The sequence below is a fragment of the Ostrinia nubilalis genome, chromosome 13 (genome assembly GCF_963855985.1).
Source record: "Ostrinia nubilalis chromosome 13, ilOstNubi1.1, whole genome shotgun sequence".
NCBI lineage: Eukaryota > Metazoa > Arthropoda > Insecta > Lepidoptera > Crambidae > Ostrinia > Ostrinia nubilalis.
This window is the reverse complement of record NC_087100.1, coordinates 9,753,134-9,767,196: the sequence shown is the minus strand read 5'-3', so window position 1 is coordinate 9,767,196 and position 14,063 is coordinate 9,753,134. Positions and strand designations below refer to the sequence as shown.

Below are 14,063 nucleotides of genomic sequence, written 5' to 3'. Positions count from 1 at the left end.
AATGGATCGTTTATATACCTACACTTAGATAGGAACAAACTGCTTGAATTATGATCAGATGCGCATTCAATCTTAATTAATAACCAACAATGAAACAGTCAGGCCTGGCTGCTCCTCTGGTTTATAGCTCATGACTTGATGCAGTCATCAATGAACTTATTATGCATTTGTATATGTAGAATGAAGTAAATAACATAAAAAATAGCCTACGGATATAGGCCAGTCTCGAAAACAACGAATTTTTACATTACAATATTTACAAAAAAAAAAAACTTTAATTTCAAATAAATAAAATAGACCACCAGCAAGAATGGAAGGAATCATAAATCTGCCAGCCTAAAGATAAGTTCTATCCGTAATATTTGCATAGAACCATATTTCTTGGGCACTCGTAAATCTATTTTTAGTATCTGCCTCCAACAAAGTACTAACTGAAAAAACACTTATCAAAAATTAAAAAAAAATATCCAATTACTGAAATACGTGTCAGTCATCATCAATCAAGTTCGCGTTCAGTTCAGTCTGTCGTGTGATGATTTCATAACGTAAATATGTGTGATCGATGTCCTCAGCCAGCTAATGATAGTGCCGAACGACCTCTGGAGACAGGTCGCAGTTCGATATTTTCACGTGCTGTCTGATAACGATTTGTTATTCTCTCTCATGCTATGATAACATCTACTCTACACTGTCCACTCGATGCACTCTATAAAATACGCATTGTGTGTGATCGAACTTTAAATGTATTTTCATGAAGTTTCACTACATTTGTGTTGCTTATTTCACAGATGCTAATGCTCCCATATAGGTGGCAATGTATTCAATTTGTGTAATGTATCTTAAACAGGATACCGTTACGATGAATACAAAACAAAATTCATGACATAGACTGAATAAGAATTTTGCATTGTAAACGTTTCAGAGCTATTTTGGGCCGGTATGTCCTCTGTCTGGGTTCCGATGTAAATAAATGAATCCAAGTGCATTTATTTTAGTATTAGACATTCTTAAATGTTTTTGTGAATACGTAAATTTTAATGTCGTATGCATGATGTTAACTAGTCTGTTAAGTGCTGCAACAGTGTACGATGTCTTCTAAGAAACCGGCGGGAGTCCAAATAAGGTATTACAAGAGGCAATATTCTGTATTCGGAGAGGCCGATTTTGCTATAATAGTCTCGATTCCAGATAGTCGAGCTAAATGTTTCATTTGAGCTGGTTAGATGAAGCAGGTAGATAGTTGTTATTTAAAGATATGCAAACTGCTTCAACAAGTTAGCATGTTGCAAATGTCCTGAAGATAGCAGGGTTTGGTAGAGCCGTAAGTTATACCTGAACTTCATTCAACTGATAAATCGAAACTGTGTTAAAGGACACGCAGTGTAAGGGGAAGATCATCTTATTTGTTTTCTAATTGTGAAGAAGATAAGATGATTAATAGAGGTAATAATTAGTAAGTTATTCATAACTTGGGCAGCAACATGTCATTGCGCGGTCTTAATCATAAAAATAATAAACAATCCAGATTCTGTTTATGTTTATGTTGTTGTTGATGATAGTATGTATATGGTATGTGTACAGTGTACGCCTTAAAAACGGGGACAAACAAGTGGTGTGGCGAGTGACGGCGCGTCACGGTGACTGCGCGTCACGCCGCCGCCCGCGTCACGTAGGGCGGGCCGGTGGATCCATTGTGCTGCTGACATGTCATGCGCATGTTTACGTAACGATGTTTATGAAGGCATTTTTTGTTTGACAGATCTTGAGAGAGGTTTGTCTTCAATAAATTTTCTTGTACAACCTGCAACTATAGGGCTTCATCATCTAGATTATTTTCTTGAATGAAAACATATTCAGTTTTACCCATCCATATGGTGACTGCTATTTAATATCATCAAATCCCACGTGAGGGTTTCAAGTTGCCTGACCTCTTTTGCATTTAGTAAAAATAATAAAAAACAAAAGACATTCAATGTTGGTTTGCGATTGTCATTTTGTCGCGATCCCATTAGCGCCATTTGTTTAATACCTACTTATCTAACATTATACCGCAGACCTTTCTGCTTTCTCGTCCCGGCCAGCGCCCGACACGCAACCTTATTAGGCCGAGATAAATATAGCCCAGGCTTTTGATTGCAACATTAAAACTAACTTACAGCTCTGTAACTGTTTATAGAATTTATTAAGCAATCAGTTACTTATGTCCCGTTGTGGAGGGCTTTTGGTATAATGTAAGTACTGTATATTAAAAGCTCATAGGAATGGAAGTACTAGAAATTAAAAGTTTAATTAATTGAAAAAACTAACATCATAATTTCTTAAAGTAATGCAAAACACAAAATTTTAACGTTAAAATTATTTTCAGGGCTGGATGGAACGTTTGCGAGAAACCTTGACAATACTCAAGTAAGCTTTTGCTAATATAATTTAAATTACACATTACACCATAAACAGAGCAAAACTCTAATGCGTAGAAAGCTTTGAAGAAGCGTCCGAGTATTAATATCAATTGAGCTATAATAATAGCAATAAAGAATTTAGTTGGGAAAGTTTTCTAATATCTATTTTTCGCGAATGTCGCTGAAGGTCGAGCGTGCGCGCGCGCCTCGGCGCCGCCCGCCCACAAACAACTCAGTTAAGGGGCTGTTGACCCCGCTGTATTTGCGCGTTGCCCCTTCAGCAGATATTAAATTGATCCCAATTTTTGTAAGCTATTGAGAAATGTAATTGATCTGTTTACTTATGAATTCAAACTGTCGTAAGAACGAAAAATAAAATTGTTTTACTTCTCCAAAAAAAAAGAAGTTTAAAAAATAAAAGGCTTTTTCTAATCAAATCTTTATAAAACGTTTATTTAAATTGTGATTGTTATTGTTACACAGCAACTTTTTAATTAACGTTACACACATTGCCGCGACAGCAATTGGTTCAGTTAATTAATTGAGAGCTCAGTTTCAGCAATTTAACACAATTATTTAACTCCCTGTCATTAACACTTAAAAAGCAAGGATCTCTTTGGAATTGGCTAAACGCGCTTCGCTTTTAATCCTATCATCAGCAAAACCACGCATGTTTAGAATGACACATTTTTCTCAGTAACGTTGATACGGTAATATTGTTGTGTAAATGTATTATTTATATGTAAATAGGACGCTTTCACACGTAATAAATGATATACTTTTCATCTACAAACAGACACTTCAATTGTATAATCCATTACCATTCTCAAAACCTGTGTGCGTGCGCGCCTGCGGGCACCCGTCGGTCTAGGGTTGCTAAGAAGATACTCGTAAATATAAAAATACCTTTCATTTGGTCAAAGAACTTTATTATTAAAAGTTTAATTTATATTAGCGTTTAAAAGTGTCATTAAAATTAGTAGTCGTTGTAGGTAGGTATCCTACGAAACCTTTTTGTTTTGATCTGACTTTTCAAATTTTACTCGTGTTTACTTCTAACATGGTCTCTATAAACTTTCAGAGTCGACAACTTCGTACACGTGGAAATTGTAGTTTTCCAGGGCAAAGAATCGCCAAGCCACGTCCATAAATAAAATAGGAATCCGTTCAATATTCGTTTCAGCTCCACTAAAAAATACACACAAAAAGCTTTATCCCTGAAATTCACAATACATCTCGTGATACTTTCTACTTTTACATGAGCTTTGTAAACAGCAATGGCGTCTAACAAAAAATTGGCTCTCAAAAATAAAATTGGCCGGAAAAATTCAACATTGAAAATGATATGCGAAAAGCCTGTAAATAAACTTGTTTCAATTTATATCGTGACGCGGTAGACTAGACAATCTGTCTGTCTAGCGAGGTGAGGTGACTCTATACACTCACTTTTGACTCTTGTGCTTATAGAAATAAGACACAGAAATGTGAGTTTTCGTTGCTGCGGTCAACGATAAGATGCGCGTGAGTGTTTTGGCAGGTGTGCAATGCCATAATGAAATATACATCTTACATTATATTTTTTGAAAAATAATGTACAGTAGACAGTTTTTTTAATAAACACAGTAAACATTTGAATATTCGGCATGAGACAACCATACTTTTATTTAAAACCTTACCGCAGTCTTGCCGTTAATTGGTTATAGATCTAAGTATACTATTGATTTATTAAATTAAAATAGCAAGTTAGTACCTACCTCATGCATTTATGATTCAAAGTCCGGATGTTGGGCAGACTAAACGCAGACATTATTCTAGCAAGCGATTAAGCATAGGCCTAGGTCTATGTGAATGGCCTTATCAAATAGGTATATAAATAGTAAATAATGTGGTTTTTGTAATGAAAGAAGCCTATTTACCAAGTGTTTGTGGATCGTATTCGTAGTAAGCAAATGGACTTGAATAATTTCAAGACTAATTTTAATTAAAACTGAATTTAAAAATGGCATCTGTTTTATATCGTGATAATTGTTTAACTTGCAGGAAATGAAATCAGTTAAAAAACTGTAGTGGAATTGAGCTTGGAAATTGATGCCTTTTTTATTGCGCTTCAAAATGAGTTCATGAACTCTGAAAACAAAACAGATTTTATTTGACGATTCTTTAGCAAACAAAAAATAAAAAGCATTCTTAGATTAGACAGGATGTTGTACTAGCAGAGTATTCCATCATAAAGGAATAACTTGATGAAACTCAACAAGACAAATAGTTTACACCATTGCGCGTGAGACTGCGTCGTGGTGGGGCGTGGGGTTAGTGGTGGTTCGCGGTGGCTGCGTGAGCCGACCGGTTTCCCGCATTCCAGACCCGGGAGTGCCTGGCTGGGCTACTACTAGTCTAGGGCTGGCAAATTACATTCATAATCTTGCAAGTTACGAATTCTTACCGTCGATGAGCAAAATATCATAAACGCATCGCCCCTTGACATTGTTACGTACATAAAGAATATTATACTTTTACGCCCGTATTCACAAACATTACTATGAGGTCGCACAGGGTGACACACGAACCAATTACAGAGGTCTATTCAACGCTGCGCGTTCGATTTGCTGCTTCACTTAAGCAAGTATCGTTTGTGAATACGGGCGATAGTGTACTAGCTTTTGCCCGCGGCTTCACCCGCGTGAAATTTAGTTTGTCACAGACAGATCGTCATAAATTAGAGCCTATATGTTATTCTGGGTTTTAAACTATAATACTGCAAAGCTTCATCAAAATGCGTTCAGTAGTTTTTGCGTGAAAGAGTAACAAACATACATCCATCCAGACACCCAGACATCCAAACTTTCGCATTTATAATATTAGTAGGAAGTACTCCCTTCCATATTAAGTGTCATTTGGTGGGATAGGCCTTTGTCCAGCAGTGGACGTCATTTGGCTGAAACGAACGACGAACACGTGCTTTATCGTATAAACTCCTGCTTCTTTTTCTTTCAAGTGATAGGTATGTAACAGCCCTAATATGTACTTTCCAGAAAATTAAATTTAATACATTCTAAATTGGTTGTCATGTAATTCGCTTACAGAATATTATACAACAATTTACAATTATTATCTTGAAACGACATTTACAAGCTCTCTTGCACGCCAAATGGTACTGTTCGTTTCCTTTTAGTGACACAATGAATTGAAGGTATTTACTATACTAAGTACCTACTTAAAGTCGGTAAATAAACTGACATCATGCATGTCATATAGAATAGAAGATCTTTGGCTAATTTATTACCTACGAATATACGAACAGACTGGAGAATACTCAAAGTGAGAACCTAACCCCTGAAAATTAAAATTATCAGTTTTTCAGTCGACACTATCCAACTTATACCAGACACTGTAAGAGACTTTTTGAGTTCACCGTTGCCTGATTTATTGCTACAAAAATTTAAGTAGTTACGTAAAGAATTAACAGAATTCCTATTTAACATGACTAACCAACCCTGGCAGTGTATGTAGCCCATTCAGACTCGTTTCTATTTAGGGAGCATTTGCATCATTATTCAAGACATTCGCCATTTTAACGTAGCAGTATTACTATAACAGTCCAGTTATCTCGGTACCGCACTGCCTCCTTGTGCAAATAACTCACGGCCTGAGATAAGGCGCGGACGGCTGAATTTTAAACAAAGTGAAAACTATTTCTAGTTAGTACTTATTCTGAGTTATTGTCACGACTTTCCAAATAACGTGACCAAAGTAGTATTCATGCATAAATCGTGACAAGAAGTGATGAAAATCTATTCTTTTCTTCTAGCGGTCGAGGGGAGTTGGAAGCTAGGCCGATGCTGACCTCAACTACTCACTATTTTTAACAAAGCCTGAACTGTTTCACACACAGTGAGATGAAAATTACTTCACTTTGCAATAGAAGATAGGTTTATTTAACACAGTCATCACCAATAAATAGGTACGTGGGGTCGGACAATCGGTGTCAATGTTAGTCGGCCTTGTTCATTTGCAAATTGCTCCTCGTAAGCGGCCTACCTACATCTTTTATTGATGCCTCAATTTAAATTTAGGTAGCGGCAATTCGCGATATAGGACTATCTGTCATACTACATAGTAGGTAAGATCTGAAATTCGAAATTTGGTGGAAATCTCGATATAGCAACAGAAACCAGTATCACCCCGCTAGATATCTCGGTTCGGTTTGTTTATCACCGACAAGCGCATACAACTTCAACCGGCCTACACTGCACTATACAGGGTGTTAGGTAACTGGGTATATGAGCCGACACTAGCCCATGTTAGCATGGTCATATAAATGGTATGGTGAAGTCAGAAATTTGATATCATATTTTTTTTTAATTTTCATACAAAATAAATTTTATAAAATCCGACTTGTATGAAAATTAAAATAATTAAAATGAAGATATCAATTTTCTGACTTCACCATACCATTTATATGACCATGTTAACATGGGCTAGTGTCGGCTCATATACCCATTTACCTAACACCCTGTATAGTTTTATCTCGGCTTTCTTCTCTTTCACCCGCCACACAATTTTTACTTGGAGAGAGCAAGACAGGTTCCATTTAAAAACTATATCGTGCACAAGGATAAGTCTTAGTCAGCGACCTGATAAGTAAATTCATTGAGCCCTATAAATTGCACTCGCACCGACCACGGTCAGTTAGATTGCAGGGGTAACGGCCTATTTGGAATTTATCTTGGTATACCTAACGTGTTTCGCCGTTGCTATGAAATTCAAACTGCTTGCTCTGTGTAAATACAAACATGGGGTCCATTTGAACGTTAATTGAATTTAAATTATCCTTCTTCAAATTAATTAATTGGTCGACAGATGACTAAAAGAAATTAGGATGTCACACGTTTAGGTAAGTGGGCACGTACACACACCTAAAGAATGTATTTTTTACATTTCCTTTACAAGTTTAGCTTACTTTATTAATAAAATTATTCTTCTCTGACAGATTAGAACTCGGTATCTTTTTATACATACCGAAAAAACACAGTTCAAAACTGTAAATAAATTCGATATTGGTACAAAGTACCTGAAAACTAATGATTACGCAATAATTGGAACAACATTGCACTCGCAAACAATATTTTTGTTTTGATAAAAACAAAAACAAACACGCAAATAAAAAAAGAAAGTTACATGTACCCAACTACGTGATAGTGAAGTAGTCTAGAATATTTTTACCGATTGTTTATACTATTAAAGTGCATTTTATCGTCATATCCAATTATTTATGCGATGATACTTTTATCTAGAATGCTAGAGGTGACATTTCTGGCAAAGTATCTAACGTATATAAACAATCACTCAGGGCTACCAACTTACACGAAATGTTTTTTTTTTCAAGCTTTTCATGAAAATGAACTTTATTAATACAAAATAAGGAAAAGGGAAATGTGATTCTGAAAACACAAGCCATTATACTACCCGTACTACTCGTAAAATAAAAGGTTTACTTTTTTGACAGTAAAACTAGGCTGTAGTAAAAGCGCCTCAAAGTTTTTTTAGAATGAAAGCTATGAACTATGAATGTTTTTCATATCAACGCACCTTGCGTTGTGCGTGTTTTAGACCATTTTATTTGGTGTTGTAAACTCTGAAAAATCAAGAACACCATACACATCGCGTGACAACGAATATGAAAGACGCACGCAATACGATTCAGACAACATAGTTAGTGAGACAAAGTCTTAATAAAGAAGACAATTGCCGAAATTTCGCTACATTCGCAAGGCCGCCTAGATGTAGCTAGAGGGCGTTAACATGATAATAAGGACAGATTAATTAACGTCTATCAGGGAGCCCCAAAGAAAAATCCATCAGTGGAATCACCCCTATAAAACAAGTTCGTAATAAAATACCATGCTACTTTATCGAAGCGCAAGATGGTGCATGACTATGTCGCGTTCCCCTTGGGTTCGATTCGATCAAAAGCAACTTTGTATATTCCTATGCCCCCTGGCTATAGTGACATATCCTGGAAGCCCACGCCTTTATCCCTAAAATCTGCGATAACGGTGCCTCAACTCCGTGCTTTCCGATCACGACCCTTGCACATTTCACGCTTATAAGGAGCGGTACACTCGGGGTGACAGCGGAGGGAAATGCACACGATTCCCCTGACCTTTACAACTGTGTAATGGCAGCTAAACGATCTCTTATGGGATTCCGCCACTCGCTGGGAGGTTTATGACCAGTTCACGGTTGATGCAATGGTGTTATGATTGTCTAGGCACTATAGACGTGAATATTTTAGAGGTAATGGTTTTCGAACATTGATGAATGGAGATGAATGGGTTTGTTATCTATAACATTTTATAGGGAGGGAACTCCAAGAGGGTTGATTTGGTCGTTTTGTTTTGCACGTAATTGATCACTTATATGGATTCCTTGTTCCTAATCATCAATATATTGCTGAGAATAGGCATCTTGCAAGAACTTTTCAAAAGTTATGAGACATACTACAACGTTACTATAGCATTATGAAATTAACTATTTTGGACGATGGATATAAGGAATAAACAGTTCGAATACAAATTACGTGTTGGGAATACCTCGAAGTTCAAGATAAGCGAGAAAGGTTGAGGCGAATTGAATAATATTTTTAAAATTGAATAATATTGTTAAATAGTTGATAAAGTAATCTAGTTATGATTTGAACTAGAGTTTTGGGTGTCAAATCTTCGACACTTCAAACTCAAAGGTCCAAAAACTTTTCATTAGAAGGCTACTCTATTGCCTGATGTCTATTCTGAGGCACTTAAGTATTTAAACGTCCCGGAGGATATTGATCAGAGCAGTCGCCCGGCAAACGAAAGGTCGTGGGTTCACAAAATGTAATTATGTCCCAAAAATAAATGTTTACACAACAAGAAAATAATAAACATTGACTACTAGCTGTGCCCGCGACTTCGTACGCGTGAAAATAGTTTGATTAATATTTCCCGTCTTTGCAACATATTTATTACTGCTCCGTCCCTATTATCTGTAGGGTAATGTTAAATGTTAACTCAAAGCCTTCCTCGATAAATGGGCTAGCCAACACAAACATATTTTTTCAATTCGGACCAGTAGTTCCTGAGATTAACGCGTTCAAGGAAAGAAACAAACAAACTCTTTACGAGTATATTATTAGTAGGTATAGACTACAGATAATTACGGGCTAAAGTTCTAAAGCTTACACTGAAGTTAGTGAACTCGATTTAAAAAGCGATACAGATACAGTTAAATAACGAGGTCTTATTGTATGCAAGTAGATGCAGCAGGGCCGGGCCCGGGCCGAGAACTCAATGAATATATTTAGCTATCGATAAAGATGCAGCGCTGCGCCCACGCACCGTAGGCATACAATATACACTCGATAGGGGAGAGTTCGGTATATTGTACCGCCGGGTAAATTGTACCACCCTCATATTTCGTAAAGTATTTATTGAATGTCTGTAATTTCAACACTCAGCGATACACAACTAAATTCATTGAATATTAGCCATATGGTTTTTGCCGTGACAATTAACACGTGTGTTTTATTTTGAAAAGATTTTTTTCATTGTTTTCAAGTAACTTTTGAGAATGCATGTTCAGTTTGTAATTTTGTTATATTTAGTAACACAGTGTTTCTAATTTATGAATTAGAAGCGTAAATTAGTGTGGATTACAATTATTTGAAACAGTTTTCGGTATTTATAAGCTATATTTTTTACCGATTTTTTAAAAGCACTATCACCTAGTCGGATAAATTGTACCACATCAAGTTGTATGGAATTTAATCAAAGGATTTAAAAAAAATTTTTAGTAAATCATATTTTGGAGTTATAATAGCATAGTTATGTTTGACTAACAATAAATGAAAGCAAAAGACTGGCAAAGTAGATTAGGTACAAGTATGCGTTACGATAATTGGAATTACAAAACTTGTACCTACTCAAAATCGTGATAACGTGTAAAACAATATCGATTGTCTATGTTCTTAAGTACTGTTCCTTTTCGTTACCTAATTTGTTAAGAATGTATCGTATAATATTTTGCCATAGTTTTTTTATGGGCTTGAAATTTATTACAATTCAATTTAGTAACCATGTGGTCCAAATTATCGAACCGGTTGGCTAAATTGGACCGAAGCTCTGAACTCGTATTTTGTTGATTTGTGCTAAGTATACAACAATCATGTTGATTAATACCTATGAAATAATAAGTTGAATAATTTCTCTTTTATTATATACCATGGACATTAGCAAAAACAAAACAAAACTATGTTTAAAATGGGATTGAAAAAAACTGGTCCAAATTACCGGACTCTCCCTTACATCGTGTGAGGAAACTAAATTAAACTGACATATTTACATAAGTAATCGTAATGGCAATGGATATCGTAAACCAGAAATATCTAATTAGGGTATCTACTTATGCGTGGAAAATTTTTGAATGATTTTTTTGCTGTATTGTTTTTATTATAATTAAGTATGTTACGTATTAAGTTTATAATTTTTATACTTATCAAAATATTATTTTATAAATAAATAATCAATGTACCTAAGTTAATTTAAGATAATAACATGGTGGAATTATTTTTAGTTTTTTGTAGATCATCAATTAACGAGAAAAAAGATTAAATTCGGTAAACCTTTTATTGTAATCTGGGTAAAGATGAATATTTTTTGTACCTCAGAGGTCAAAAGTACAGTTTTACGGCAGATTTGTCCTTGACTGGTTCTATCGACTGTTTACGGGCGTAAATAGTATCTTTGATATCTTTATTTAGAGCGAAATTTTATCATAATAATAATGCGATATGCTATGTTTAAAAAACATCGACTAAATTGCAGTAATAAATAGATGGAAGGTTAATATTAATTATCACGGTCAAATGTCATCACAATGATTATTCTCACGACCTGTAAAAATATATTTTGACACTTCAAAATATATATTTCTTGTCTTGTCGGGATTCCCATGTATTAAAAACAATAGAAGACAAAATTTTGAACTTTTACGTAGCTATCTACACTCTCCATTCATTCGCTATAAGTCATTGTCCTAAAGAAACGAGAAAACCAGGGATTAATCGTAGAAATAATTACGTGAAAAACAAAAGAAAGTTAGCTTTTTTATTTAAGAAGTGTTTTGTTTTAGTAATGCAGTAGTCGGAAGGCGAGCCCTAGTGCGTTGCACTCAAGGCTAAAAATACCTGGTGTTGTGTGCCCAGAACACAGTCGGCTGTCTGTGGTCGTAGATGATTTGATTTGACTTGAGTAATGACAATTATGACCATTCCGGCGTTTTTCCAGTTAATTCAGTCATTATATTTCGTAGCAACTATGTAAGTATTTATCGCTATCAGTTAGAAGTAATCTTTATAGATATAGGCGCACCTGCATTGTCTAGTGTAAAACTACCATTTACGCGACTATTTGCGATTTATTTTTACCAAACTAATTCAACTGAAAATGTCGTTTGCTTATAATCTGTAACCACAAGTAGTTTAGGTGCTTGGAACTTTGAACAACAGAAAAAATCTATAGTAGAGCCATGATGTAGAGTTATAGTAGGGGACATCATTTCATAGAAAAGATTTTAACTCACGTTACAGCTTACAGCTTCAGCCTTCGTAAATGTGCTCAATTACATTTTGATATAATACTGATATATAGCCTGACCAGGAACATAAAAACCCTGGCATAGAGGCGCGTCAATTGCATTAGATAGTGCAACACTGAGTACAGTCGTACCTGTGTTAAATTAATAGGCTAACTTTATGTATCAGGATTCAGGATTACGGGCTAATTTTATATTTTCATGAATTAACAAAAAAATATTATTATAGGTAACCTGGTTTAAATAAATAAAATGAAAACATCAATCGAGCTAGTAGGATTTATTTTATTATTCGTCAATAATAAAATTCAGAACTTGAATATTCAACTGCAATGTCTGCTCATGAACCCTTCAAACTCGGTACTTCTTTCCCAATTTCATAAAATTCAACACTTAGAAAGTGACAAAAACTTTAAAATAGGTAGTTGAAACAAACCACAGCTAATTTTCATAGTGGACTGTACTATACGATAAACATGTCAGTCAATTTGACACCCTTGTCGGAAAAATTATTCAATGAAAATATTGTCCGCACCCTTAGTATTTCTCTTCGGCAAATACTTTAACACATTGTGAACCACTTTTCTTTCACGACTATAAAAAGATTTTAGTAATGTAATTCAAAAATCAATTGCGCACATTTAAAATAAAGTTTGTTTACACTTTGACAGCAATAGACTGACATGCAAGGTGACATGTCAATGAAGTTTTCAGTTACTGTTGCCATTAAAAGAAATTAGTACCATTAGTTTTCCGCAACATGGCGAGGGTTTTTATGTTCCTGGTCAGGCTATAATTATAATATTTCAGCACCTGAAAAACTTAAATTTTTCATGTGTTAAAGAAAAGGAGGAAAGTGCTTTTTATTTCTAAAATTTTTAGCTTTACATTATCAGTTCGCTGTATGAATACCTACCTCATAATGGATCCTGATAATTTGGTACCTACTGGTTAATTAAAGAGAAATTAGAGTAATTACATAAACTGAACAATATGATTTCTATTTATTTAGAAAAAGATTTAACTTTTTTCATACATAATTAGACGGTAATTTAGTAATTATGCATAATAATTCATGTTTGATGAGTCAAAGAAGGTAATATAACATAATTAAGAGAATGAAGGCAGTACCTACTAACGAGGCTAAACTATTTAGTTTAGAGATTAAATCTAAAACAAATTTTGTTATCTGAATCTGATTAAAAATATTTGATACATTAGTTAGTTCCTTTAATTAATATTTTTATTATAATTATATTCCAAATTATGTGTTTCAGGTGCCTACATGAGCAATCACGCACGTATTTTACAAATACTCGTAATGCTCGACCCATGACAATTTACGTTTTACTCTATATTATATCAGTTGACAAAAGGGGTCGGGGTTAAAGTCAACGTAACAGGTTAATTAGTGACCATTTGATGAATAAAGATACCCACATCATCGCACTGAATGAATTCCTCTAATTTCTTGTATAAGGTACTGAAAAGTTGAATAAAGTTTTAATAGATCGAAACCAGTAGGATTTTTAATGGCTTGTTTTTTTAAAGATCCTCTAATATTTTTTTTTCATTTATTTAGTTGTATATAAGAAGCACAAAAATATTCTCAGGAAAATCTTAAATATTTAGTGCTTCATACATAATTAGCATTTAAACTACCTAAGCTTAAAATTGGATTAGGAAATCATAAATATTAATAACCGAGATGTTTTAATTGAGTTTGAGTTCGAAGCACAGAAAAACAAGAACTTTCGCGTGTCCTTTTTCTTGTTTTGCAACAGTACATTTCGTAAATTGTCGATTTTATTTTTCTGCTCACATCTCGTTCTCCGAGGCGCCGCGCGCGGTGAGGGCGCCAAGACATCACCCGCACAACGCGTGCGCATCACGCGGCGCTTGCGTGACTTTTATTTATGCGTGAACAATATCAGAAATAATGCCACAATTAGGTAATATTTACTGTCAGGCGGATCGTCGGATTATCTAAGCCTGTGCATAAACAGAGTTAATGAAGTAGATCATTAGTTTACA

At 34.9% G+C, this 14,063-nt stretch overlaps 1 protein-coding gene across 3 annotated transcripts in view; it reads left to right on the top strand.

The window, feature by feature from the left end:
• The window catches only part of LOC135077617 (glycogen-binding subunit 76A), a 60,117-nt gene that overhangs the window by 22,113 nt on the left and 23,941 nt on the right, over window positions 1-14,063 (top strand). The window contains exon 2 of one of the 3 annotated variants that reach the window (XM_063972172.1): window positions 2,366-2,406. The exons of the other annotated variants lie outside the window; for them this stretch is intronic. The gene's annotated coding sequence lies outside the window, so the exon portion shown is untranslated. The remainder of the gene's footprint in view (window positions 1-2,365; window positions 2,407-14,063) is intronic. 3 annotated transcript variants of the gene reach the window in all.